Source organism: Octopus sinensis, linkage group LG14 (assembly GCF_006345805.1).
Source record: "Octopus sinensis linkage group LG14, ASM634580v1, whole genome shotgun sequence".
Taxonomy (NCBI): Eukaryota; Metazoa; Mollusca; class Cephalopoda; order Octopoda; family Octopodidae; genus Octopus; species Octopus sinensis.
Genome location: NC_043010.1, coordinates 5,203,797 through 5,229,278, shown reverse-complemented (window position 1 = coordinate 5,229,278; position 25,482 = coordinate 5,203,797). Strand labels below are relative to the sequence as shown.

Below are 25,482 nucleotides of genomic sequence, written 5' to 3'. Positions count from 1 at the left end.
ATCATCATCATCATCACCATTGTTGCCGTCGCCATTGTCGTCATTGTTGTCGTCACTGTTGTCATCACCATCACCATCATCTTCACCATCAACACCACCATTAACATCCTCCTCTTCCTCCTCCTCTGCCTCCTCCTCCTCCTCTTCCTCCTCCTCCTCCTCTTCATCATCATCATCATCAGGATCATATGTATTCCAGCTGGGGAATGCATATGCCATTGAAACTGGGAAACCGAGCCATGAGCTGGCTAGGCTTTAAAAGGGTGCATTTATTTATTTATGCATATGTATATTACATATACATACTACATATATATAATATATATATATATATATATATATATATATATATATATATATACATATATATACATATTTATGATATATAATGTATATATATATGGATTTATATAATCCAGTGGTAATCACTAAAAAGCTCCTTTAGTGGACCAGGCTACAAACCACATAGTAAACCAATACATAGGAGTGTGATGTAGAGTCCTATGAAGCTGAAATCTATTAAGTCCGATTTAATTAGGTATATTATTATTACGCTTAGGCATAGTGATACAAATAACTAGTTGCTAGAACTCAATATACATATGCTTAAGAGTAAAGCAATAGCATAAGTACAGAATGTAGTATTAATTAGGGCGTCCAGCTGTAGAAACTCTGCCAGATCAGACTGGAGCCTGGTGCAGCCATCTGGTTCACCAGACCTCAGTCAAATCGTCTAACCCATGCTAGCGAGGAAAGCGAACGTTAAACGATGATGAGGACGATGATGACTGACAAAGGAATAAGAGTTAAATGCTCATCTTCATTAGCTTACAGCTGTTTTGACTATTAATGTCTCTGAAGAAACTATAGGATGTCGCACAAGTGCTCAGTTTCGTGTGCAATGCTTCTTGTAGCAGAAACGGCATTAGGCTAATTACATAACACACGCTTTTCTGTCATTCATTACTTAACATACATGAATATATATAAATATATATACATACATACAAACATACATACATACATACATACATACATATATATATATATCAAAATACGCACACACAGACACATATATAGACACATATATATATATGTATATATACATACATACATACATACATATATATATATATATATATATATATATACATACATACTTACATACAAACATATATACATGCAAACACACACACGCACACAAACACTCTTATACATGTATATATATATACAACTGTGAAAAATAATGGCTCTGGAAATGCATGCAAGCAACTGAATTAGCTGATCCATTTTCTCCATGTGATCACTGGGTAAAGATATTGTAGGTATTGCTGCCAATATTGTTGAAGCATCACGTCATGCCGTTCTTGTACAAAAATCTATGGTTTAAAAATCATTAGAAAGGCCTCTGTCATTACAGATATGTTATACATACTTTAGGAGAATTATCTCCGATCTTTTTTCATATTCTTTGTTTTATATTTTTTTTTAGTTCATTTGATATTAGAAATTATAGAATTTATTCTTGTTGTTGCAGTGCATGAGAGATTCTTGGGAAAAGAAACTAGTCATAAAACCAATTATAGTGAAATTTCAATTTTCATAATAAAGAGGAAAAATAGCTATTTACATAGACATCAAACGCTATACAGGAAAAGACAGAGAAGTGGCTATTTACATAAACAGGAGCATTTATGTTAGTAAATTAAAGGGTTGCATTACCATTTTCACGCATTCCCTTTCAACATCCATCTGTGAGATAAAAACTTTCAATACTAACTTGGTAAATTAAGTTAATGTATGATGCCATGACAGAAGCCGTGATATCTCTAAATGCATTCATAATTCACCAGTGTTTTTTCTGTCTCTTTAGATATATAACAAGTCGATATATATCTTGTCTCTGTGCTGTGTTCTCATCATTTGCTCGATTCATTGTATTTCACACAAATAAACTAGACTACGAGCAAATGTGAGAAGAATATGTTCCACTGGTTTTTTTCCTTTTTCATTTCAATTATATAAAATCTATGACAGCAATCAGTAATTAGATATGGTTGATAGACTTCATTAGATGTATGTACTAACAGGGGAAAAAAAATGTTACTTTCTTCATTTACTATTTATTTTGAGTTTCTACCGGAATCCTTTTATCATCTGTCGGTAGATAATATAAAATAAACAAATGAATTGTTTACTTAGTTTGTCTTATTTTGGTGTTGTTTCAAAGAATCGCTGAAATGAATTGAATCATATCTGAATCTAGTATGAAAATTAGGAATTATGTTTACCATTTGATATCTTCAATGTGAAAGTCTAATGTTTTCAGACATTTGATCATTTTTTTATAAATTTTATTTTGTACCACATTCCCAAATTCTTCCTACCTAATACTTTTATAAATATTTGAGGTCTAATACTATTTTGCTAAACTAAAATAAACAAAGTAACAAATAAACAAAACGGTATCATTAAATACAAAATTAGATAAACATGTGAAAATGTAATAATCACTAAGAATATTAACAAATACCCTAATGGTATTTGAATTTCTATTCTGCTATTTTTTAAGAAAGAAAATCCAGCTGATTTGAAAATGATTACAAAATTAAATAAATAAACAAATAAATGAAAGTAAGAAAAACAGAAAGAAATGAAAGAAGAAAGAAGTAAAAAAATATAATCAGCATCTCTTCAGAGACATTGACACCTGTTTAACTAAAAAAGAAAATGGCGTATCATGTTATCAATGTTGGGTTTCTTCCAAATTATTTGCTGCAGGTTTTAGTTTTTGAAGGAATCTGAAATTGATAAATTTTCTTTTCTTTTTTTTTTTTTTATTTAATTATTTTTTTTTTCTTCTTTTGTTAGAGGGAAGTGAGTTTGTTTCTCCAGCTGAAGCTGAAAATTTTAGTCAATTGCTGCAACGGAGATGAACTCCGGAATATAATAATATTATGAAAAAGTTAATTGGGATTAAAATTGAAAAGTTTGAAGTAAATTTGCCAAACAGTAGTACACACATCATATTTCATGATGTAATGTGAACATCATTACATACACACACACAAACTTGTGTAATTGTGTGTGTGTGTGTATACAGATACTTATACACACATGCTTTAGAAATAGTATAAAATCAAAATAATGATGCATATAACATTTATGCTATATATACAAAAACACAACAGCATTAGATTAAATATTTTATCTCAGAGAAACTTTTTTAAGAAACTTTTTTGTCAAAAACACAGAGCTCACATAAAGTATCAGTAGATCATCAGATACACGTGTTTCAACCAGATTTCACTTCAGTGAAGAACACTCTGTGCTAAATTCGAATCTTCATTCACACATATATATATATGTGTGTGTTTGTGGGTCTGTGTTTGTTCCCCAAACATCGCTTGACAACCGATGCTGGTGTGTTTACATCCCTGTAACTTAGTGGTTCGGCAAAATATATGGATAGAATAAGTACTAGGCTTACAAAGAATAAATCCTGGGGTCGATTTGCTTGACTAAAGGCAGTGCTCCAGCATGGCTGCAGTCAAATGACTGAAACAAATAAAAGAGTAAAAGAGAGTATATATATATATATATATATATATAGATAGATAGATAGATAGATAGATAGATAGATAGATAGATAGATAGATAGATAGATAGATAGATTGATATAGATAGATAGATAGATAGATAGATAGATAGATAGATAGATAGATAGATAGATATACATACATATATATGTGTGTGTGTGTGGATATTTATATATATATAAATATGTATACGCACACTCATATATACATATACATATATATATGGCTGTAGCATTTTCCTTTACACTCAGCCGGGGAAAAGGAATATTAAGTTTGACCAAATATCCAGTCATTGTCAAGTAAGCATAGAGGCAATAACAAGTCAGGCATGAAATGGGAGACATCCAACAATGGACCTCTCCCTTTCCCTCTCTCCCTCACTCCCTCTCTATCTCTCTCTCTTTCCCTCTCTCTCTCTCTCTCACCTCTCTTCATGTGCTATACCTTGACATTAGCAATCAGGTGCCTACATGTTCCCTTGTCATACACACAACTTAGCACTTATTGACCCAGTCTTTGAAAAGCCATCATGTAAAACCATTGAGTATTATTTATTCTCTTTCTTCCTTGGATTCTTCTTCCTTTCAGCCTTCCTGATTGTCACAGAGTCTTTTCTTTCCCATATCATGTCCACTGAACCAAACCAGTTGCCTCCTTATACAGTTAAGGAACTTTCTGGTGGTCTTTGCTTGTCTCAGGGTCTTAATGTTTGTTACTTTCTCACTCTCTCTGTATAAGACATGATCAGCATTCTTCCAAAGAACCACATCCTTGCAGCATTGATGAGTTTTTGCACTTGTTTGTTGATGACCCCCCCAAATCACAAACTATATGTAAGGATATGTTTGATGTAAACTTTTTGGAGACTTTGTCTCATTCTTATTGATAACCATTTATTTGATAAAATATGTTCGACCTCACCAAAACCAGTCTTGGCCTGTCCAGTAATCCTTGATTTATTCGCTTTGATGTTTTCCACATCTACGTGGAGGTCCTGAAAAGTTCTTGGCTTTTGGGTACAAGAAAATACAGAAGAATCAATTATAATTTTATTCATCATATTCCATTCTGAGATTCATGCACATATTGCAGCAGTCCAAACCATGCCAGTATGGACAACGGATGCTAAATGATGATGATGATGATGATGATGATGATATTTTCGGAAACCTCACATCAAGCAAATGTGGTGAATCTGAAACTAGACTGATTTGAAAAGGTTAAGTATGTTATGATAAGTATTCACCCAGGAGATACATGTACGTATACTTTATGATACATGACATTAGCACTTTGTAGATAGTGGCTCTTCTTTCTAATTCCCAGCTTACTATCTATAGTTACCCAAGAATTTTAAGGTAGCTTATAATACCTAGCATACAATTTAAGGTTTATGGATTTCTTTTACTGAATAACATTACTGTCTTTCACTGGGATAACTCGGATGTCACTTTTCATTTGGTAATATTGACACTTGAATGCAATTTTGTGGTCCCATATAAATGCTTTCGGTATCATCCAAGAATGTTATAGATGCTTTCTCTGTCTTTCTCTCTTGTCTCCTTGCTCACTCTCTCTCTCCCCACTCTCTCTCTCTCTCTCTCTCTCTCTCTCTCTCTCTCTCTTTTTTTCTCACTCTCTAAAAATGTGTAAGAATAATTCTAAATAGTCATTGTGTAATTGCCACAGAAACACATGTGAAGATGCTCTTAGTAAATCATTTCATACTTTATTCTTAGACCCATGCCAGGTTCCTTAACTACTCTGTCTATGATGTAGCGCATCAGATGGAGGTTGTCATGGATGCTCCAGCCCGGCATGGTGCACGTTTGTGCGTTGTCGACCAGTTTCTCGATGACAAGCACCAACCTCTTGGCTAACACCTTTGTCAAAATGTTCAGGTCTGCATTGAACAGAGTGATTGGTCTAAAGTTATCTATAATGTTCCCCTTGTTTGGATCTTTCTTCAGCAGCGTTACGGCTCCTCGACTCACAAAACTGGGTATGCTCCCGTTTTGCTGCCAGTTGCAGTATACCGCTGCCAAGACGTCTCCAAACAAGTCTGGCATACAATTGTAAAACTCGTAGGGCAGACCATAGGTAGGTAGATAGATAGATAGATAGATAGATAGATAGATAGATAGATAGATAGATAGATAGATAGATAGGTAGGTAGGTAGGTAGGTAGGAAGGTAGGTAGGTAGGTAGATAGATAGATAGATAGATAGATAGATAGATAGATAGATAGATAGATAGATAATTACATGCATATAAGAAAAGCACGTGCCAAGAAAGTAAAAAGCAGTAGCTCAGACTGGTGCTTCTTCCAATGCAGTTGGTAGTACATGTGAGACAGCGACTCCCATGTGGGGCTGTACAGAGTTGACACAACTTCTCCATGTGAAGATCCATTACTCAATATATTCCCCCCCTCTCAGATTCAAACATTTACTGCAGCTGTCCTTCTGTTTATCTAAGCCCTGTAAAAGAACTCAGACATTTGGGTCTCCAACCAGGCTTTTTCTGAGACCCTCAAAGCCATGAACTTTTTAGTACCCACACATTTGTGTGTGAGTGTGTGTGCATGTGCATGTGTGTGTGTGTGCGTGTGTGTGTGTGTGTGTGGTGTGTGTGTGTGTATGTGTGAGTGTAAGTGTGAGTGTGTTTCTGTTCCCTTGTCTTGACATTACATGGTAGATGTAAATGAGTGTCACTGTCATACAAGCAGTGTCATTCATTTCCAATGTTCTGAAAAAAAACATGTTTAGCCAGAGAAAAATACTCACTTCTTGAAAACAGATGAAGGTTAGTGACAGGGAGGGCTTCCTGCTGAAGAAAATCTGCCTTGATATATTCCATCAAATCCATGCAAGCATGGAATAGTGGATGCTAAATCAATGATGAAGATCAATGATGATGATACTGCTGTTACTGCTACTGATGATGATTATGATGATGATGATGATGAAGATGAAGATGATATGAAATTGGTGTTATTGTTGAAGTTGTGTTCCTCTATGTTCTTCAACTTAGCGGTCTAACAATGAGAGTTTCATGAAATAATTACCAGATAGAGATAAGTATCGAAATCAATATGATGGACTAAGATCCTTTAAAGTGGTGCTTCTTCTATGACAACAGCCTAATCACCGAAATCTGTGAAAGATGACAATAGTAGATGCATATATATAATATGTATGTATGTTTACATATACATGTATATATAGACATATACACATACATATATATCTACATAAATATACATATATTCATTTATGTACACATATATATATATATATATATATATATATATATATATATACATATATATATACATATATATATATACATATATTATATTATATATATATATATAATATATAATATATAATAATATATATATGTACATATATAATATATGTATATATATATATATATATACATATGTACATAAGCATATATGTATGTATACACACACATTATTCTAATTTTTCAATTTTCCTTAAGTGAAACATGCAAGAGTTTTCCTATTTTTGAAAAATTTTCATTAAGAGACAAATAATGGTGATGGTGATGGTGATGATCATGATCATCAGCATCATTATCATCATCATCATAGTAATAATAATAATAATTATGATGGTGATGATGATGATGATGATGATGATGATGATAATAATAATTGTAATAATAGTAATAATAGCAACAACAACAACAATGACAATAATACTCCGTGAGAATATTATTTGAAATCATTGCCAATCATTTTCTATACAACAATAAATGCAATAAATGGTCTGGGAATAACAGGGTATATATGCTTGAAAAGAAAAAACCAAAAAAAAAACCAAAAAAAAAACAAACAAAAACAAAGCAAAATTTTGGGATATCTATCAAATCTAATTCTTCTGCTTCAAGTCTAAATGTAAAACGGCTACATCATGTGGTATTTGTCATCCAATATTTCACAGAGAAGTGAACAGGAACAAACACATGCAAATTACATTTATATGTATACCACATCTATTTCTGTATTTATCAATGTACGCATCTCTGTCCTTGTCCCTACACCCACTTCCATCCCATGCATATGTCTCTCTCTCTCTTAACATCCATCTACACACACACACACACACACAAACATAAACATATATATATATACATATATATACATACATACATATATATATTTATAGATATATATATATATATATACACATATATATATATACATACATATACATACATATATATGGCGACAGACACACAGGCACACACATGCATATATATATATATATATATATATATATATATATATATACACATGTACGTATATGTATATCTTTATATGTAGTATACACATCATATTTGCATATTCACATGAACATATACATATATATGTGCATACTTGAACAGATACACACACACACACACACATATATATATATATAAATATATATATATATACATACATATATACATATACATGTGTGTGTGTATGTATATATATATATATATATTTGCTTTTAATTTTGCTTAGAGCTATGCACATAAAATTGTAGTATTCCAGTATTCTATCTGGTAACATATGAAAGCTGTTATCTAAGATAGAATCTTCTCAATTTTAGAAACACATTTAGAATTGCATTTATCCCAGTCTATATCAATATCATGTATATTGTATCATGGCAGAAATATTAATTTCCTTCTTAATCAATTTGCAAAAAAAAAGAAGACTGTCATGGAAAATATTTAAGGATTTAATTATGAAAGAGGAATTTTGTCATCTGTCACTTATCGTAATCTGAAACTTAGTATGCTGTTGATTTCGTTTCACATTAAACTGAATGTTTGCAATTGAAAGTCTTTCTATTCAATATCATGCCTGATTTAAATTTTAAAATCAGTAGACTAATTCAAAAATATTTCCTCTAACACACAAAAACAAACAAAAGATAATAGTAATAAATAAATAAATAATTAAATAACACTTTCAAAGCATGTATTTAATTAAATTTTCCTAGTTCTCGTTACTAGTATACTGGTGTTTGTGTCATTATAAATCTTCTTTAATTCTGTAATGGAGATTCTCAAAAAATCTTAGCATATCTTATTCAGCCAAATGCTAGTCTTCATGTGAATACACAAAAGTACAAATTAACACTTCATTGTAGTAAAGCCAGATCAAATCTACATCAATCTCATCTAGTTAAATCCTCTAACGTTGCAGAATCAATCAGTGGTGTAAATACAAAAATCAGTCTTATCAAAGTCTTCCATTACCAGTGACAGCTAATTTAAACATTCCTACCAAACCATTCTACATACCATGTGTTATCATACATTACTGTGTAAACTTGGACATTAAGATATGTCTTCTTCTCATAGCAAATTCCATTATATTATGCTGCACTCTACTGTATGTAATATTACAGCAGACCAAATAAATCTATTACTTCATTTGCTACACATTATTACACAATATATGGGAGTTTTTCTAAGTGGTTGTGCAGCTTGGAAGAAATAGCAGCTGAGTTCATCCTCAGATCCTACCTTAACATCTGTGAAAAGGAGAACACATTGCATTAAGTGGTCTTTACACTTACGCATGCCATCATCATCATCACCATCACCATCATCATCATCATCACCATCGTCATCGTCATCGTCATCACCGTCATCGTCATCATCATCATCATCATCACCATCACCATCATCATCATCATCATCATCATCATCATCATCATCATCACCATCATCATCATCATCATCATCATCATCATCTTCATCATCATCATCATATCATCATCATCATCATCATTGTCGTCATCATCATCACCATCACCATCACCATCATCATCATCATCATCATCATCATCATCATCATCATCACTTGTGGTTATCATCATCAGTGGTGGTGGCAGCAGTGACGATGTCTTAGTCATCGTAGGCAGTGGCAGCATCCCCATCATTTAATGTCCATCATCCATACTGGCTTGGGTCGAGCAGTTTAATGATCCACTGACCTGGAGGAATGTGTTGAGTTCTAAAATCCTGTTTGCCTGGTTTCTATATCAGCTAATGTCAACCATTTTACAAGTGCATTGAGTGTTTTTTTTTTTTCATGACACAAGCACTAGTATAGTTACTAAGTGAGTTTCAAGACAAAGAAATCGACCCTTTAACTGAGCAGTGTTTCAGTAAAGAGGGCAATGGTGTTATGCCAGATGTTGATGTGCTAAAATGTAACAGAGAGACAAACAAAAGCACCTTGTCATTGAGAAGATACATGGTTACTCTGCATTGTGTAAGGATGGTTGACTAGAAAGAAGAAAATGATGGTGGCGAAGAGGAGTCAGAGCATGTGCTCGAGGCAGAAGAAGATGATTGTAAGAGAGAAGGTGAACAAGGAATTTGAAAGAGTGCCAACACTACACCTGATTTCCTCCCTTCCATACACACACAAGCATGTATCTGACTCATACATTGTTCGCTTTCCATACATTTGTACATTACTGCATATACTTTATATGCACTTTCTGACAAGTTGTGGTGCACCTGAGCACTATATACAATAATTCATTAGTATTATTATTATTATTTATAAGTTCATCAGAGTTTGAAAGGAGAGTGACAGATTGTTAAAAATGGTGTAGAAGTGAATGCAGTGAATGGAACAAGGGTGCAGATGTGGTCAATAGGAGAGTTGCAGTATAACAAACATGTAGATGGATTAGAAAACGTGGTGATGATGTGCTGGGTAAGGAAGTGGAGGGACTGGAAAGAGATATGCACAGGGACAGAGATGGATGTTAGAAATATGCAGGGATAGCTGTTGTGAGTGGTGGGGGAATGTGCATGGTTGTATGCATGTATGAGAAGAGTTGTCTGCCAGTTAAATGTGACTATACTTCTGCACCCCTATGTGCATGCCTCTTTACTCTTTACTCTTTTACTCTTTTACTTGTTTCAGTCATTTGACTGTGGCCATGCTGGAGCACCGCCTTTAGTCGAGCAAATCGACCCGGGACTTATTCTTTGTAAGCCAGTACTTATTCTATCGATCTCTTTTGCCGAACTGCTAAGTGACGGGGACGTAAACACACCACCAGCATCATTTGTCAAGCAATGCTAGGGGGACAAACACAGACACACAACACACACACAACATATATATATATATGTACATATATACGACAGGCTTCTTTCAGTTTCCGTCTACCAAATCCACTCACAAGGCATTGGTCGGCCCGGGGCTATAGCAGAAGATACTTGCCCAAGATGCCACGCAGTGGGACTGAACCCGGAACCATGTGGTTGGTTAGCAAGCTACTTACCACACAGCCACTCCTGCGCCTGGGTAAGATTTTTAAAGAAGACGGGAAGTCGTCCTTGCATACAGTTCTCCTCTCACCAGGCCACTGATGTTTATTAAAGACAAAGGTTACAGATTTGAGCCAATGCAGCTTGATGCCAATTTTGTTGCATACATTGCTGCTAGAATACAAAGCACTGGAGAAGATACTGTAAAGCATCTTGGATGTCTGTCTTAACAGTTCCACTAACCAACTATTCTGGATTGGTACATTTTTGTTAATCTTGAAAGGTTAAACAGCAAAGTTGATCTCAGCAATATTTGAACTCAGAATACAAAGTGTGAGAACAAATAACACAAGTTATTCTCTCCATCATACTTTAGCAATCATTCGGGGCAAATCCTAAATCTGAGGAAATCCTGATATCTTGATGTGCTGCCTACTTCTGAATCAAGAATGAATTATAGGGTTTTTTCCTTCCCTTTTCTCCACCACTCTTGGCAGTCTTACAGAAAATGTGATAGATGTTGCTCTGTCTCCTCTGATTAAGTAATAAAGATATATAAAAATGAGTACAATAAAGAACAAACATCCCACCGTTCTATGCAGTTGTTTTACTGTAAGCTAGCAATGCACGGTTCATTTCCTCCTGCTGGCATATTCTGGAGATGAAGGGAATCGTCCAAGATACACGATATGAAAAATGTCTTCAGCAATGAGAACGCTATGTGGTAATAAATCTGTTAAAAATAGAAGCTCAATATTTCTCAAATCACATCCTACTCTTTCAAAAAAGGAAAGTTCTAGAAAAGGGAGAGAAGAGGGTGACATTTAAAATGCTTTTAAGTGTAAAAACAGTTGGGCAGACCTTCTTATCACAAAAGACTTGTGATATGTTGCAAAAGGAAAAAAGCAGGAAATTGTAAAATATTTACCTTTATTATGAACATTGAGTCCACATGACTCCATTTGGATTTGGATTTTTTCAAACCAAAGATACCAAAATTACATGGGGACATAATGTGGAATCTCCTTTCTAAGAATGTCAAACAATCCAAGCATTGAGTAACTTTCTGGTTCACCAATTAATGGATCCACCTTGTTGTTTGGATGATTTCAGAAGTAATACTTCGACTGTGCAAGGTTCTATAAAAATGTAAAAATGATTGAAATAATGTAGGACCTAGCCAGAGAGATGAAGAGATTGTGGAACATTAAGATGACAATTACTCCTGTGGTAAATGGTGCACTTAATAGAATACTTAAACTACTAACAAAAGTCTCAATCTGAAGGATACTGGAATTGAGATAACCTCCAAGAAGATGCAATCCTGTATTCTGAAAATATCCTAAGAAAGACTATTGTGATTTGAGGAGACTTGTTTTCACCAAACCTCAAGACATTATCCCTGCTAAGTAATTTAGCTTATATTAATAATAATCCTTTCTACTATAGGCACAAAGCCTGAAATTTGGGGGGAGGGGGATAGCCGATTACATCAACCCCAGTGTTTCACTGGTGCTTAATCTATCGACCCCGAAAGGATGAAAGGCAAAGTCAACCTTGGCAGAATTTTAACTCAGAATGTAAAGATCGATGAAATGCTACTAAGCATTTTGCCCAGTGTGCTAACAATTCTGCTAGCTTGCCACCTAGCATATAATAACAACACCAACAATAGTAACACTAGTTTTCAATTTTTGCACAAGGCCAGAAATCTTAAGAGAAGGGGCTTAGTCGATAACATTGACCCCATTACTTGACTGGTACTTCATTTTATTGACCATGCAAAGATAAAGAGCGAAGCTGATCTTAGCATGATTGAAAGTCATAAAATAAAGAAGTAGAACAGATACTGCACAGCATTTTGTTATATTTCTCTGCTGCTCTAACAATTCTACATGTTCACCACCTCGATAATTATTTCTGATTTAGACATAAGACCAGCATTTTTAAAGTAATAGCCCATTAGACCCCAGTGTATGAGGATATAAGTTGGCCGTTTTGATGGATGGGACTTGCACTCAGAAATAAAGATCTGTAACAACTGCCACATGGCATTTTGTCAAATGCTCAACCAATTCTGCCTAATAATATTGGTTTCAAATTTTGTCACAAAGCCACAAATTTTGAGTAAGTGGTTAAGTTGATTAGATCAACTCCAGTGCCCAACTGGTACTCATTTTATCAACCCTGAAAAGATGAAAGGCAAAGCTGACCTTGGCAGAATTTGAACTCAGAACTTAAACACAGATGGAATACCACCAAGCATGCTAACTATTCTGCCAGCACGCTTTCTTATTCTGTCTAATAGTATTAATAATGATTTCAAATTTTGGCACAAGGCCAGCAGCTTTGGGGTGGGAGTAAGTTGATTGCATTGACCTCAGGGCTCATTTTGTACTTATTTTATTAACCCCGAAAGGCTGAAAAGCAAAGTCAGCCATGGCAGAATTTGAACTCAGATCTGGATGGATGGAATGCTGTCGAGCTTTTTGCCTAGCATGCTAACAATTCTGCCAGCCCACAGCCTTACTCTGTTTAATAATATTAATAACAAGATCACTCAGAGAGCACAAAACTCCACCAAGGCAACACCAATGTCCTCTCAACGATTATCCAGAGATGATTTTTAGAATGGGAATATATGAAATAAACTCGACTGCTCTCACAAATGAGGATACTAAAAATGAACTTGACTGCTCTAAAAAATTAAGCAGAAAAATCAGAAAAATAATCCAGAATCTTTGTCCAGTATCAGATCGATACCCAAATTTAATCAGTTTGTGCCAGCCATGAGGCCAAACATCTCTGGAAGTTTCATCCGAATCCATCCAGCAGTTCTTGAGATATCTTATCCACAGACAAACAAACAAACAAATACAAATGAAAACAATACCTCTGCCTCGTTAAGGCAGAAGTAATAATAAAATCATTTGTAATGGTAGTAAAGTTTAAAAATATTGATAGGAAATCAGAATTGCCTGATGGAGGACATGGACCACTGAGAGTTCCCATCTATTATACGCATGTTGACATTAAGTTTACTTACTTTGGAGGTTTCTTTCTCCGCATGTTTTGGCATTTTACAAATATCATAGACACAGGCATGGCTGCGTGGTTAAGAAACTTGCTCTGCAACGACATGCTTTCTGGTTTAGACCCACAACACAGCACCTTGGACAGGTGCCTTCTATAATATAGTCACAGCATGGCCAATACTTTGTGAGTAAATGTCATAAACAGAAACTGTAAGGAAGCCTGTTGCACACATGCATACACACACACACATATTAGTTTGCATGTGTGTGTGTGTGTGTGTGTGTTTTTGTGTGTGTGTGTGTGTGTGAGAGAGAGAGAGAGAGAGAAAGACCTGTACTGGTTTATATATCCCACTTTGTGAGTAAATGTCATAAACAGAAACTGTAAGGAAGCCTGTTGCACACATATTAGTTTGCATGTGTGTGTGTGTGTGTGTGTGTGTGTGTGAGAGAGAGAGAGAGAGAGACCAGTACTGGTTTATATATCCCATTGTAACTTTGCAGTTCAGCAAAAGACACCAATAAAATATGTACCAAATCTTAAAATGAGAACTGGGATTGATTTGTTTAGCTAAACCCTTCAAGGTGGTGCCTCAGCATTGCCCTGATCCAATGACTGAAACACGTAAAAGATTAAAGATAAATTATATACTTGCTTTTAATCTTGCTTTAATGCTACTGGAATTTCAAAAATAGTGAGACAATATAGAAATCAAAGTGTTTATTAATTTTAAACTGGGAAGAGTTAAGTTATTGATTCATAAGTATATTGTGTCTTCCAAGTTATTTATTGACTACTTACAGAAATGGTATTAAGCTTGTGTGGCTCATATTGTTTTGTTTTTTTGTTTTTGTTTTTGGTTTTGTTTTCATTTTGATAACGAACTATGATTTCAAAAACTAAAAAATTACAAAATTGGTATCAATTTGTTTAAACTGCTAATAAATTTGGAATATTTTAACAAATTTAAAGCAAAACCTGTTAGCTAATTAACTAAACCTATTAAAGCAAACCTTATGAATATTTATATGCATCCGCAAAAAAATTAAAAGAATGAGATTGGGAATTTTGAAGCAAATATCTTCAGAACTGTTCCAAGTTGGGTTGGTTAAATCTTATATGCCATTAGATTAATGACAACTTTCAAGCTGTCATATATTTTTGAGGAAATAATTCATATTTATTATCACTGCTTTAGATTTATTTCAAAGACAGAATTAACAAAAAATAAATAAATGCCATTAATTCTAACCAATACTCTTGGACCAATTAAGAATAGGAATATGTACCAGGAATCAATATCGTTTAAGAGGATAGAGCAATTTTCATTTATATCTTTCAATTTGCTATCCAACAAAGCTGTTGTATAATGGTGTGATGATGTAGATATCCTTTTTATCATCTTACTAATCTCATGAGTTTTTCTTGTCACCAACAGAAATCCAAAAATTATTTGAAAGCCATATCAAGGAACAACACAAATCTTTAAAAAATAAAATACAAAAGTAAACGTAAAAAAAATATGGTCTTTTATTTATTTCATGGTGATGATAATCAATAAACTTCATGCAAAATATTGATCTTTCATACTGAGAAATATATCAGCAAACACTGGACAATAATACAGATTACAAGAAAGATATCCAAACAGATAACTTGGGGACTTTGCATCCCAATATTCCTCATTTTTGTCTATATATGTTTATTGATTATAATGGCATAAAAAAAAGAGGGAAGAAGGAAAGAGAGAGACTGTAGCAGCATATATTTTAGGAATAAGTTATTGTTAAAACCAACAAATTACCTCTTTTCAACAGGAATAAGAAAATTTTTTTAGGAATTGTTTTATTTATTTATTGTCAGAACTATCTAACAAACATCTGCTTCTAAATATATATATATATATATATAAATATATACGCACATATATATATATATATATATATATGCATATATACATGTGTATATGTATATAAATATTTATATATATATATATATATATATATACATATATATATACATATATATATATATATATATATACATACATATATATGTGCGTGTGTGTGTATAGATATATAGATATATAAATATATGTGCATATACACACACACTCACACGCACATACATATATGTGTCTATATACATACATACATACTTACATATATACATATATATATATATTATATATATATATATATATATATATATATATATACAGACATATATATATATGTATATATAGATGTAGATATAGATATAGATATGCAGATATATATGTATATATATAGATGTAGATATATATATAGATATGCAGATATATGTATGTATATATATATATATATATATAATATATATATATAATATATATATATAAATATATATATATTATATATAATATATATATATACATATATATACATATATATATATATAATATATATATATATATATATATATATATATTATATATATATATATATATATATATATATGTATGTATATATGACTCACATACACACACATATATATACACACATGCACACACACACACACATGTGCATACACATACTTATATAAACATATATACATACATATTTAAAGATTCTTTTTTTCTTTCTTTCCTCAGATATCAATAAGCTAGCGAATGGATTTTCATAAATACATACAAAGATGTGTTGGCTGTATGTTTATAGAATTGTAAATGAATCTTCCCTTAAGCAGTATTCAAGTACATTAAACTCAGTTGGCAACTGCATTTCTGTTTCCCTTCCTTGGGAACCTTAACAAGCCTGTCATTGGCTGCAGCAGACATTACATACACAAATTCAATACAGACCAAGAAATATTATACAGCTGTCACACAACAGCAGTAGTGAGTGTGAAACTCAATGCACGGATACAGATTTCTTGTAATGACACTCTCATATGGAATTGGTAGTAACGCTGTAAGTATATACTTTTCTTCTTTTTTTTTGTCATCCCAAATCTTAAAATTTACCTGTAGTTCTTGTTTTCTAATTTAAGATTACGGAAGAAAATTATAAAATTGTTTAATACACTTTCATTACAGAAAAACAAACTGTGTAAAAAGTAAACAACAAAATATAAAAGAAAAATATAAAACTAAAGCAAAAGTAATCAAATATATTAAATATATACACACATGTATATACACACATACACATACATACCTATACAAGTATATATATTTATGAAATGAAGATGTATATAGAACCCCACTGTCTGGAGGTACTTTTAGTTAATTTTTGTTTAATAAGGATTCAGACAGTTTATGAAATGTTGTTGCCTATTATTATTGTTGTTGTTGTTGTTGTTGTTGTAGTTTTCATCATCATCATCATCATCATCATCATCATCATCATCATCATTATCGTTATTATTATCATTGCCATTATTATTATTATTATTTAGTTCCTATGTTAGTTTTTTTCTTTTGTATATATTTTCGTTTTGTATATATGTTATTGCAATATATAATTTATTTCCTGTAATAATAATAATAATAATAATAATAATAATAATATCGATACTAGTCGTAATAATAACAGTAAGGAAAAAATACTAACAACAACAACAACAACATATCAGTTACAGGTGTTATGAATAATTAGCCAAAATGAAGATTTAAAACAAAAACAAACAAAAAAAAAACTCATGAAAATAATTATATCGAAAAAAATAAACAACAAATTAATAAACAAAATAAACTTATTAAAGAATTTTGATTAAATATGAATAAACAAACAAGTTAGGTCCTCCGAATATTTTATTTCTTCACTTTTCATTAATGAATTTATCAATCTATTCCACATGTTTAACTTTGATGGAATGGGTCAGGGTGGGGTGGGGGTGGGGGGTTAGTGGTGTATCTTTGTGCTGGTCTCCATATGATGGTGGTGGTGGTGATGGTTGTGCTTGGTGGAGGAATCAAGGCGGCAGGGTGTATAAATGATAAGTTCACAGGTGGTATGTTTTATTATTATTATTATTATTTTTTTTTTCCTGTTATTTCCATCAAAGATTTAGCCTAACTGTTGTTGACCATAATTTTCTAGTTGTTAATAGACTTGCTTTGGCTCTTACTACTACTACTACTACTACTACTACTACTACTACCACCACTACTACTTACTACTACTCATTGAGTTTTGTTACAGTTTTATCTGTAGTTATTATGGTTTGTTTTATCTGCTTTCATTTGTCTGAGGAATTTTTTGTTTACTTTTGTTGTTGTTATTAACTCTGTTATTGTTGTGACTGATGCTGGCACTATTCATTACCATGATACATGACATGATGTTGCTATTGATGCTGCTACTGCTTATTGCTACTATTGTTTAGCCACAGGTATCCCTGACCAAGGGGACATACCTAAGGTCCAAAGGCATATTCTGACCAACCCAAGTTATTTTCAGATGCAGTGTATATAGAACTATGTTACTGAATGGCTTTCAATTTTTTTAAAATTGATGACTGATTTCTTTCTTTTTTTTTTATTTTTGAGAGAGATTTTCTGGTTATTTCTCCCAATTTGAATGACTATGTAAAAGCCTCTCTTATTAGCTTCATGATCATTATGATGATGTTGGTAGATAATTTTTCTATTACCTAAAACATACAAACAGATACATACACACGGGGTAAAAGGTGACTGTCACCTTCTGTAAAAGTCTTTAACACACTGTTTTCTCCTTATGACATGTTGATTTTATATATATATATGAATATACAGTCACAAAATAGCAATATATGAAAATGTGTATGTTTGTGTGTGTGTGTACATACATTAAAAATAAATAAATACATACATACATACATACATACATACATACACACACACACACACATATATATATATATATATATTTAAAGACTCCGCCGGTTACGACGACGAGGGTCCCAGCTGATACGATCAACGGAACAGCTTGCTCGTGAAATTAACGTGCAAATGGCTGAGCATTCCACAGACACGTGTACCCTTAACGTAGTTCTCGGGGATAATCAGCGTGACACAGAGAGTGACAAGGCTGACCCTTTGAAATACAAGTACAACTCATTTTTGCCAGCTGAGTGGACTGGAGCAACGTGAAACAAAGTGTCTTGCTCAAGGACACAACGCGTTGCCGGGAATCGAACTCACAACCTTACGATCATGAGCCGAATGCCCTAACCACTAAGCCACGCGCCCTCACTATATATATATATATATTGTATGGTTGCACTGTTGAATAAGGTTATAGTTATATGGTTTGCAGCTGTGATTTTATTATTGTACCTAGTAGATATATGTCTATCTCCTGGGTTTTGATGAATACATATATATATATATATATATAAGCCTTGTGAGTGGATTTGGCAGATGGAAACTGAAAGAAGCCTGTCATATATATATTATATGTATATATTTATGTGTGTGTCTTTGTATCTGCATGTTCCCTCACCCTTGCTTGACAACTAATGCTGGTATGTTTACATACCTGTAACTTAATGGTTGGCAAAAGAGACTGATAGCCTAAGTACTAGACTTACAAAAAATAAGTCCTAGAGTCAAATGCTTCTACAAAATACCCTTTAAGGTGGTGCTCCAGCATGGCAGCAATCAAAATGACTGAAACAAGTAAAAGAATAAAAGAATATAAATATGTGTGTGTGTGCGTATGAGTATAAACTGGTTGGTGTTAAGAAGGGCATCCAGCCATAAAATCCATGCCAGCATGGAAAATGGACATTTAAGAATGATGATGTTGATGATGATGATGATGATGATGATGATGATGATGATGATGATGGTGATGATAATGATGATGATATGAAGATTATGATGATGATGATGATATGATGATGATGATCAGTATACATACATACATATATATATATATATATACATTTATGAATGCGTGTTGCAAGATTCCTGATGTGAAACTGTATTGAAACAGATATTGTTGTACAGGTCATTCTTTTTTTTTTATTTGCCAATAAACACACACACACCATATATTCCTTCTTTAATCGTTTATTACTGTTCTTATTCTAATTCATGTCCATTGTCTGGAAATCTTTCGTCACACATCTGTGACCTCTTAAGCAACACTGTCTATTCTCGTGTGTGCTCTTGCTCCTCTAAGTCTATTCTGTTCTTCTAAACAGAATGGACTAAGAGGAGTAGGAGCACACACGAGGACAGAAAGTGTTGCTTAAGAGGTCACAGATCTGTGACGAAAGATTTCTGGACAATGGACATTAGTTAGAATAAGAACAGTAATAAATCAATGCAGAATGAATATATGGTGTGTGTGTTTATTTGGCAAAAAGAAAAAAAAGAAAAATGGCCATCCTGAAATACAACAATATCTGTTTCAACACAGTTTCACATCAGGAATCGTGCAACACAAACTGATAAACGTACTAACACACACACACACATAGATATAGAAGGGCCCAGGAACAAGAAGGTGCAGGGATGCACTTGCACACCTAAAATTTTTTTTTTAGTGCAAAATTCAATATTGTACCACATACTTACATTTCCCAGGCTTACAAAATAAAAACAAAGAACTAAGATAAATAAAACAAAAACACTCTCAAAATCCATAGAATGATATATTACTGAACTAAAGCATCCTCAACATTCAAAAATTAAATTATATAAATATGAGACAAAAATATAACAACAACAAAACAACAACAACCACAGTCACTCCTCAATGCTAGCACAATTTATGAACCATTAATACTAAACTCTACAGTAAAGAGCCCTTTACAATTTACCTGTCAACTTCTTTATTTCCTTGAAATACCACCAGTGACCCATCATCATCATTGTCATCATGTTCTATTGCTACTATCCTTACCACAACTAAACAATAGCTGGAAGTCACTCTTCAATACTAAAACAATTGATGACCAACTAAACAACAAAGTCTCTTGCTCTTCTCCACAGTCAGACCACTCAAATGTTTCTCAGAATAACACAAGAAATCCATCATCGCCCTTGTCATCCTATTCTACTGCTACTACCTATTTCTTTATTACCCACAAGGGGCTAAACATAGAGGGGGACAAACATAGGTATTAAGTCGATTACATTGACCCCCAGTGTGTAACTGGTACTTAATTTATCGACCCCGAAAGGATGAAAGGCAAAGTCGACCTCGGCGGAATTTGAACTCACAACGTTACGGCAGCCGAAATACCGCTAAGCATTTCGCCCGACGTGCTAACGATTCTGCCAGCTCGCCACTACCATTGCCTCTCTACTACTCCTCCAAATAGTGAAGAACCACTCCTTTCTTCCTCACCCCACTGTCCATTTCAATCTGAATGTATACCTGACAGCTCCATGATTAACCTGCAACTGTAAATAAAGTAAAATTATGAACACACAAAACCCCAAAATATGCCACTATTCTCAATGCAAGAGTTTATGCATACGCAGTGACGGCTGCAGCTTCACCCATTTACCTGGGACAAGATGCATAATTCATTCAAGCAATATTAGCCAATGCCAAACCACACAATTTATAACAACAACACCACTACTTCATATTAAATCACGATTAATAACTTCTACACATGTAGCCCTGAATCCTAAAATCTGTTGCTATTCCCAACACAAAAGATTATATCTGATGTGTGATTGTCCCTTCACTCATCTTCCAAGGACTCGATGCACTAGTAAAAGCATGACACCAAACCACCACCACCAAATCCACAGTAGAAACATCCCTTACAGTGGCAGTGTTAGTCCAGGCTGTCATCAAAGCCCAAAAGTCACTGAGATATCTATTCGGTACAATAATAAAATCACAGCTGCAAACCATATAACTATAACGATATTCAACAATGCAACCATACCAACTCCAGACAACAACCCTTCCCCAAACAAGGAAATTCTTTTTTAGCCATGGTGAATCTGGCAAAAGAAATTACGCACTCATGCAACACCAACCACTGTTATTACCCCAGTGCACAGCCACACCATTGTTGTCATTAACCCACAAACTCAATTCAATAATAATGCCAATGTACACAGTCTTTCACACTTCACAAATCGAACACAGTGTCATATCTTAGAGACCTTGCACAGTGAGAGAGAACTTATACAGTGAGAAAGGACAGCATTATGTGAAATGCACCTGACCCCAGACATATTGGATGTGGAAGTACATATGTCAGGTTATGCACTACAGAATATGGAAACAAGGAGAAATAGTAATCTTCATCCAAAAAAGCCTGGCAACAAATGTCCTCCTCTCCCACTCCAGTGCAATGTGTGATACACTAATAATGCATGTGATTGACCTCAATTTGATCATAAGCATTACCTACTGTTTTTCTGATGCAACTAACCATGGAGATCACTTTAAAGATGCTTTGCCACTCATAAGTCAAACCACAAACGCAGCAAGCCCACTGTACATTTAGCAGAGGACTTCAGTTTTTCTGGTCTCAGCTAACCTGAGGGTTATTCAACCTGGAATTAAACAACTGAAAAGGAGAGATATGAATACTCTTCTCGCTACCACTAAAAACTTCCTCATGCAACAAGTCATTATCCATCCAACTAGGGGAGATAACATACTTGATCTAATCTTTACCACTAATACAGACTTCATTCACGATGGTCAGATCATCGCCATAATTATTTCTGACCACAAAATTATACGGTTCAAAGAGGGCAACACACACAAATAGCATCAAACATGACACACACCCCATGAACTTGAATTTTAGGAAGGCCAAGTTGAAGGAAGTCCAAACTGAAATCCTTGAAACAAACTGGTCCCAGCATAATGGCAATCCTAATGTCAACAAGGGAATGAAGTTTCTCTATGATGCGTTAATCAGGATCTGTCGAAAGCATGTCCCATATAAACATGCCTAATTCTGTGTAATAGATGGATACTAATGTGTAACAGAACCAAACCAACAAAACAACTAAAAAAAAAAAACTCTCTCAACAGTTGAGATTGAGAAAAAGAAAAAGAACATTGAACTGAACTTAAAACTGTCTCATGAAAAAGAAACTTTGCTAAGAGAACAATGAGTAGTGTAAAATACAAAGTCTATTTTTAAGTTCTATTTCCACTTTGCTAAACAAAAATCACCTATGCATAACCAGATTGGCTCTCTAATGGATCAAAAGGGATCATATACTAATGACCCATCACAAATATGCACATTCTTAAGTTGACCTTATGACAGTGTCTTTTCCCAACCTAGAGTTAACAAATGATATAGGAGCCAAATGAATTCTTTGATCCCCAGAACTCAACTTACAGCTAATGACCTAGATTCAAACTTAGCATCAAGACCATGCTGCTAAAAATATACAAAAACAGCCTTGTGAAACCATTAAAAATACTATTTCAAAAGTTGCTAGATACCAACAAATTCCTAGAACTATTGAAAGACAGAATAGTAACACCTATACACAGAGGAAGGTAGCAGGGCTGAAGCTAAAAATTATAGACCTGCTTCTCTCACATCTCACACATCTAAAATTATCAGACACATTGTCTGAAATAGAATTGTTACATACCTTGTAGAAAACAACCTCGTTGATGACATACAGCATAGTTTTGGGACTGGATGAAGTTGCCTTTCACAATTAGTACAGTACCATAGCACTATTCTTAATAATCTCCTGAGAGAAAGGACATTCACTGTATATATTTTGATTTTGCTCATGGAATCATCTGTCATAAGTTAAGGAGTCTAAGAATCACAGGAACATTCAAAGAAAGGCTCTTTGACTTCCTACTTGGTAGGAGCCATTCTGATGCTGGAAATGGTTTTCTCTTTGCAAAGTCACCTGTAAAAAGTAGTATGTATCAGAGAACAATTCTAGGACTATAATTATTTATCATTGACCTATCACAAGTGCATACAGCCAAACTATCGAGTTACAGCAATAATGCAAGAATATCCATGAATATCCATGGCTATCCAAACTCCAGAAGATACTGATACACTCCGAGATGAGCTAAATCTCATTTATAAATGGGTGTATTAAAACAATATGAAATTTGATACATGAAAATTTCAGGTTCTTCATTACAGAGGGAATACACAGAAATCACAATATTTGACACCAGAATAATTTACAGTGCTAATAACATACAGGACTTAGGAGTAATCATGTCAAATTATACAACTTTCATCAGCCACATCACCAAACTGTCCTCTAAATATCATAGGATGGATTCTACAAATCTTCATGACAAGAGAACAAATAGTTAGGTTAACTCTATGGAAAGCCTGAGTTCTGAGCAGATTAGATTACTGCTCACAGCTTTGGTCTTCTAACTCATTCAGTCTCATAGAAGAAATTAAAGGGTTACAAATAATGTTTATCAGTAAAATACCTTATCTCCTGAGAATATTTGAAAGCTTTGTATCTCTACTATCTTGAATTCCGAAGAGAGGGATATACTATCACATGCGTATGGAAAATCCTGTTTCAAACTTCAGCATTAGAAAGAATTTTAATGATTGAGCTGTTAGATGCTGCCAGCTTCCAGATATACCACCTTCGAAATCATGAACAAAAACACTTTATTGTATGAGTTTGATATTTAGAGCTCCTCAACTGTTCAACTGCTTGCCTAAAGTAATCATCATCATCATCATCATTTAGCGTCCGTTTTCCATGCTAGCATGGGTTGGACGGTTCAACTGGGGTCTGTGAAGCCAGAAGGCTGCATCAGGCCCAGTCTGATCTGGCAGTGTTTCTACGGCTGGATGCCCTTCCTAACGCCAACCACTCCGTGAGTGTAGTGGGTGCTTTTTACGTGCCACCCGTACAGGTGCCAGATGGAGCTGGCAAACGGCCACGGATGGATGGTGCTTTTTACGTGCCACCGGCACGGATAAAAGGGACCTCTCCTGAAACATTAAACAAAAAAAGAAAAGAAAAAAAACAATTGACTAAGCACCTAACAATAATACCAGATTTGTCAGCCATTCTAGGATGCAATCAGGGAAGACCAGTTGCTACCGACTCAATCACAGACCAACTTCCAGCCATGAAGTGACAACAAAACTGAAAGAAAATAAACTAAAGTAGAGCTACACTATGGCTTCAGTCCTACAGCTGAAACCTACCAACTGCATGGTTTCAGGTTCAGTCCCACTGCACAGCACCTTGGGCAAGTGTCTTCTGCTATAGTCTTAGGTCAACCAAAGCTTCGACAGAGGATTTGGTAGATGCAAATAAAGCATGTGTGTGTGTGTGTCTGTGTGTGTGTGTCCGTGTGTGTGTGCATATATACACTGTTTTCAAATTATTAAAGATGTAGCATTTTACTCTTACTCTCTTACTCTTTTTACTCTTTTACTTGTTTCAGTCATTTGACTGTGGCCATGCTGGAGCACCACCTTTAGTCGAGCAAATCGACCCCGAGACTTATTCTTTGTAAGCCCAGTACTTATTCTATTGGTCTCTTTTGCCGAACCGCTAAGTGACGGGGACGTAAACATACAAGCAATGCTAGGGGGA

General features: G+C 34.1%; 1 protein-coding gene and 1 long non-coding RNA gene across 6 annotated transcripts in view; one reads left to right on the top strand and one right to left on the bottom strand.

The window, feature by feature from the left end:
* LOC115219539 (protocadherin-18-like) overlaps nt 1-25,482 on the top strand; it is a 254,770-nt gene that overhangs the window by 139,575 nt on the left and 89,713 nt on the right. For 3 of the 5 annotated variants that reach the window (XM_036509210.1, XM_029789703.2, XM_036509213.1), the window contains exon 1: nt 16,602-16,906. The exons of 1 other annotated variant lie outside the window; for it this stretch is intronic. The gene's annotated coding sequence lies outside the window, so the exon portion shown is untranslated. Of the gene's footprint in view, nt 1-16,587; nt 16,907-25,482 lie in introns of those variants that run through there. One more of the 5 variants, XR_005001971.1, reaches the window with a different exon arrangement.
* LOC118766063 lies at nt 319-16,791 on the bottom strand. The gene is made up of 3 exons (XR_005001994.1): nt 16,781-16,791; nt 7,671-7,673; nt 319-516 (listed from the first exon to the last, which is right to left on the bottom strand). It is a non-coding gene; the product is annotated as an uncharacterized LOC118766063 (long non-coding RNA).